The sequence below is a fragment of the Mastigoproctus giganteus genome, chromosome 5 (assembly GCF_048544385.1).
Source record: "Mastigoproctus giganteus isolate SK-2022 chromosome 5, ASM4854438v1, whole genome shotgun sequence".
Lineage (NCBI taxonomy): Eukaryota > Metazoa > Arthropoda > Arachnida > Uropygi > Thelyphonidae > Mastigoproctus > Mastigoproctus giganteus.
Window position 1 is genome coordinate 175391243 of NC_143579.1, and position 6000 is coordinate 175397242.

A 6000-nucleotide genomic window follows, 5' to 3' on the forward strand; every position below is an offset into this window, starting at 1 on the left:
GTGTAGCATAAGACTTAGGCTTCCATGCACCATATGCTAATAATAATAATAAATGTGTGTGTTAAAGTGAGTCCGTTGAACTTTTTTCAGTAATTCTGAGGGAATTAATAATTTTGGTAATTCTCCAGATAACGGTACCCCTTAAGAAATGGCGCCGAGAAGAAGAGGGGGAAAGCAATGACGTTCGGTTCATAACTCCTACCATTCACCGTGTTCCCCTTGTTCTCGACAAATTGCACATGTTGGATGTCACGCGTCATAACTGTAGTCGGAGCTGAAAAACGACGAAATTAATGCAAAACAGCAATTTTTTCGTAGCAACAACTAAAATAAATGCAATTTATTCCGGGAAGACAAAATGTCACGCGACATAACATAACAATTTTAATCAATTTCACTTTAGATATAGGTTTTCGAAACAGGGAGCGATAAATACGCATTGCATTACATGAGTTAAAAGTGGTCTCACTTATTTGCACCATGTAAATTCCGGAATAAAAATGCGAATCCGCCAACTGAATAACAGGTTGCAATCAGAGGTTAAGTTAGAGGTCGGAACTGATACACAAGGAGGGCTGGGAAAAATCGCCTTGCGCTACAGTAAAGGTTAAGTAAAGTATTGGACATTAGATGACAGCGCTTTTACTCCAAGAAACTTAGCTGTATACCATATCTCTGAACCTCCACGTGATTGATGGCATTACGAAATCGCAACGACCACTGAGCAATAACTTACAAAGAAACTATCAACTGAAACATACAAGTGCATAAATTATTAAATAATTATTCACCTGTTTTTTTAACTCTAGTAGTCATCTTCTTTTTCACACAGCCTGGTAATTTAGTTTTCACTTTTAGCTTTCCCTGTGCCATTCTGTGGTCGCTTGGCTACGATACTCGCTGCCACAAAGTAATAAGCGCTACTCTGTGCTGCTAGTCACACACCAGCACAGTACGATACAGAGTGGACACTTGCTCAATTCCTCCCAGCGCCCTCACCTTCAGGGATGAAACTAACACGGCGATCTGTGGCCATCAAAACATACTGAGTAATAACGCGCATGCCCAACGCTAATAAAGTTGCTAGATACAGTGTCAACTCCCATAAATGATAATGTTTAATTCCGTTTACACATTAAAACTCATAGAAAGTAGCGCCACCAATTTCGGACCTAAGAAACAGGCCAGAACATTGCGAAGAGTTCGTAAGAGAATTTTCTGCAGCTTTGTAATTGGGATGGACAATATATCGATTCACTGATTATGAGTATGAAATATTCACAATTAATTATTGTTCCCATACAAAAAAAGACAGAAGAATAATGAAATATAAACATAAGTAAATATTGGAAAGTTTCAATTAATGGTTATGATAGCCGTGTGGTAACGCTGAAGGAAGTCGTTTTCTTCTTCCTCAATTCAAAATCACTTTTTTTTCTCCCTTACAATTTAAATTCATTTTTCAAGTATTCATATGGTAATTTACTTATGTTTTCACGTTTTAAATTTAATTCTTTTCATTTATTTATTTGTTACTTTTGGCATGGCATCCTATGAAATGAACACTGCATCATTTAGCTGCTAATCATAGCCACTAATATATATATATATTTTTTTTTTTGTGTACTACACAAAAATACAAAGAATCTGGAATCAATGAAAAAGTAGGACTACAATTATCTGTGACTAAATTTTGACTGTTTTATTGCTGAGTTAGTTATTTTCTTAAACAAAACTTAGCATTCTTTCATTCAGATCACTATTTATTTGAGTTGCTTTACAACAAAAAAAGGACAAACTACACATTTTATTTCAAATACCTTTAATTTATGATGTTTCTCATTACATATGAAAGATTTGAATTATATGTAGTCTTCTATAAATTGAAATAGTAATATCATCACATGAACTGTCCTGTAATATATAAAAAAATCATGTTGATTTAAGTCATAAAATTAAAAGCATGACTAAAGACTTACTGTATATGCCCAGTACAAACAACATAAACAAATAAATTAATAATAATAAAGCACTGTGTCACAGTCTTCAATATAATCCTTGATTTCATAATCCATAAAGATGCTATGACATGCTGTTACTGAGAGATAAGCTTCGCAAATACAAATATCAGTATCTTTCTTACAACTCCAGCATCAAAATTCAGATAATTTTGATTATCTGAATTCTGGAGTTATAAGAAAGATACTGATAAAGATTCTGAAACATGCTTAAGACTTTCTTGTAGACAGTTCACTAAACTAAAACAAGTGGAAGCTGTCATCTTCAACAATATCAGAATCTTTTTTTTTAAACTATGATGCCAATTCTGAACTATTTTTTTTTTATAAAAAGGAACAGGTATTTTTTATATTTACAATAATCTTCAAGTCTCTGGCTTTTAGAGATATTTAAAAATTACTTTGGAATGTCTCTGAAAGCCAGAAAAGACACTTCAGTGATTTGGAGTTCACCAGACAATAGAATTCCATCCAAATTATGGAGTTGTATCTTATACTTACAAGTTAGTACAAATGCATCAGATCTGCTCGCAGCTGACTATTAAATGGTTATAAGATTGGCATCGTTATGTGTATCTCATATTGTGAATACCTTCATGAGTTGCCATGATATTGCACTACCTTGAATAACCCCAGGGGCTCACATCTGGTGAGTATGGGCTTGACTCACCCAGGGTCCTAAGCAGGATATCATCATTCTTCTCTTTCTTGGTGATTCCCTTCTACTTCTGATTCTTGTTTTCTCTCTCTCTCCCTCTCTCTCTCGGGGTAATTCAGAATTTTTTTTTTGGCTGGTGCAGCATAAGCCTCAGGCTTCCTTGCACCATATGGCTAATAATAATAAAAAGTAACTCTTCACCATAGGAGAAGACTATTGTTACTTATTCTCAGCAGATGGTACCATTTGAAATATGGTATGGGATAAAGATCTCTGTTATCCTCATACTATCCCTATTAGACTTAGAAAAGTAAAAAAGATGTAGGAAGGTGATAGTAGGAGAGGAAGAGGAAGAAATGCCATCAAAGGAAGAAAGGGACAGTTACTCCTTCAACTCACACCACTCAAAAAAAAAAAAAAACTCATACTGAGAATACTGAGTTTCTCCTTCAACTGATTCTGAGGTGTTCAGTCCATGTTTTTCAGCCATGCCCGACACAGAAACAACTGTGCTGAGTGCTACATTGCATGAAGTACCTGGGTTAAGTGCAGAGAATGAGCCAACACCCAAAATACAAAAAAATCCTATAATGTATTTATTATAAATCTTATAATAAATAAAATCTTATAATCAGTTACATCCAGGCTTAAAAAGATAGTTCTGGAATTTCAGCAGAATAAAAATTTATTGCTCAACAGGGTTAAGGATAGCCTTACTGCAGCACAATAAGGATTCCTTTAATCCCAAATTCTGTTATCTGCATGCAGTTTGAAAGACAGACAGTGGACAAACATAGACAAGGCGTTTGCTCTTAATATTTACCTTCAGAGCGCAAGTACATATAAGTTTTTGAGAAGGAAGCTCAATTTTCCAAGCAGAAAAATCTCTAAAGCATTCAGTTTTGAACATTGCTTATAAGCCAGGATTCTGCCCTGTTTTTCTGAATTGTTTAAGGAAGCAAATAACATAACTGTTATATAAAAATGCAAACTGTTCATTCAATGAATAAAAGAAGTGCATTATCTAATTGTGAAGATGATAATACTGCTGTTCTTCTTGGCCTCTCAAACCATTCTGATACTTTGCTTGAATTGAATCACCAGGATGCTCGTAAGCCAGTAAGTCTCACTGACAAAGTGAAAGAGTCAGAATCAACCAGATACAGTGAGGATATGGATATTTATGATGAAAATGTACTAGCATATGTCTCAGGTTACCTAGCCAGAAATATATTAAAGAGCAGCAATTGTGAAACATGTAAAGGTTTACTATTAGGTCCAAAAGACTTTGATATTGACAAATTGTTGTTGTATTTTAAAGATTTTAATGTGAGGAGTATGGATTGAAATGGCCATAAAAGGAATTGTTGAATACAATGATATGTGTATCAAATATCTTTTTTTCTGAAGTTGATTTGGTATTTCATAAGGAAAATTTTGTAAAAAAAACTTTGTGCATATTCAGTCTTTCTTGAAAATTATGTTGAAACAAAAAGTGAAAAATGTGAACTTGGCTTAATAGTCTAGTCAAGCATCAAAATCCCTTTAAAAAAACTGAAATATGTTAAACACGTGAAGCTGGGAAGTGTTAAACATGTGCTGTGAAAGCTAGAGGGAAAAATTGTTTCATGATTTTTTTATTAGAGATCAGTTGTATCAAAGCAATATTAAATGATTAACTTACCATTCTGAACTACATAAAACATGATAAATCCACAAATAAGGTACAACTTACATTGCATTTTAGGGCAAAAGCTTCAATTTGCATAATGAGTTAACATGCTTACAAGTTAGTGCAAATCCATCAGATCTGCTTGCAGCTAACTATTCAATGGTTATAAGATTGGGATCATTATGTGTATCTCATATTGTGAATACCTTCACGAGTTGCCATGATATTGCAATTATAAGTAACCCTACACCATAGCACTATCTCGAATAAGTAACTCTACACCATAGCACTACCTTAAATAAGTAACTCTTTACCATAGGAGAAGACTATTGTTAGTCTTCTCCTATGGTGAAGAGTTACTTATTCGAGGTAGTGCAATGTCATGGCAACTTTTTGTGAAGGTATTCACAATATGAGATACACATAATGATGCCAATCTTATAACCATTTAGTAGGTAGCTGCAAACAGATCTGATACATTTGCAATAACTTGTAAGCATGTTGACTCACTTCACAACTTGAAGCTTTTGCCGTAAAATGCGATGTAATTCAAATTACTACACACCATCAGGCATCTCTCATATTGTGGAGTTATACTTCGCAACTGCCTTGCCATTCATAGTCAAAGGAATTGTTGAATACAATGATATGTGTATCATTATAAATGATACACATATCATTGTATTCAACAATTCCTTTGATGGTCATTTCAATCCATACTCCTCACATTAAAATCTTTAAAATACAACAACAATTTGTCAATATCAAGGTCTTTTGGGCCTAATAGTAAGTCTTTACATGTTTCACAATTGTTGCTCTTTAAAATATTTCTGGCTAGGTAACCTGAGACATATGCTAGTACATTTTCAACATAAATATCCATATCCTCACTGTATCTGGTTGATACTGACTCTTTCACTTTGTCAATGAGACTTACTGGCTCGCTAGCATCCTGGTGAACCAATTCAAGAAAAGTATCAGTATGGTTTGAGAGGCCAAGAAGAACAGCAGCATCATCATCTTCACAATTAGATAATGCACTTCATTGAATACACAGTTCACATTTTTACTGCATAACTGTTATTTGCTTCCTTAAACAATTCAGCAAAACAGGGCAGAATCCTGGTTTATGAGCAATGTCAAAACTGAATGCTTTAGATTTTTTTCCTGCTTGGAAAATTGAGCTTCCTTCTCAAAAACTTATATGTACTTGCGGTTTTTGTATCTGTGTGCTGACATTATAAGGTTTTTAGAGATAAAGCCTTGTCTATGTTTGTCCACTGTTTGTCTTTCAAACTGCACAGATGACAGAATTTGGGATAAAAGGAATGCATATTGTGCTGCAGTAAGGCTATCCTTAACCCTATTGAGCAATAATTTTTTATTCTGCTGAAATTCCAGAACTATCTTTTTAAGCCCGGATGTAACTGATCTGAACATTAAGATTTTTTTGTATTTTGGGTGTTGTATCATTCTCTGCACTTAACCCAGGTACTTCATGCAAAGTATCACTCAACACAGTTGTTTCTGTGTTGGGCATGGCTGAAAAACATGGACAGAACACCTCACAATCAGTTGAAGGATAAACTCAGTATTCAGCCAAGCAAATTTGAAGATTAATATGAGCAGGAATGGCATATTTATAGAACTGC

The 6000-nt window shown here is 34.3% G+C and overlaps 1 long non-coding RNA gene across 1 annotated transcript in view; it reads right to left on the reverse strand.

Annotated features, from left to right (window-relative positions):
* Positions 1-1080, reverse strand: part of LOC150085864 (uncharacterized) — a 65159-nt gene extending 64079 nt beyond the window's left edge. Inside the window, exon 1 of the long non-coding RNA XR_016546944.1 lies at positions 792-1080. This is a non-coding gene — a long non-coding RNA (uncharacterized LOC150085864). The remainder of the gene's footprint in view (positions 1-791) is intronic.
* Between the last annotated feature and the right edge of the window lie 4920 nt (positions 1081-6000).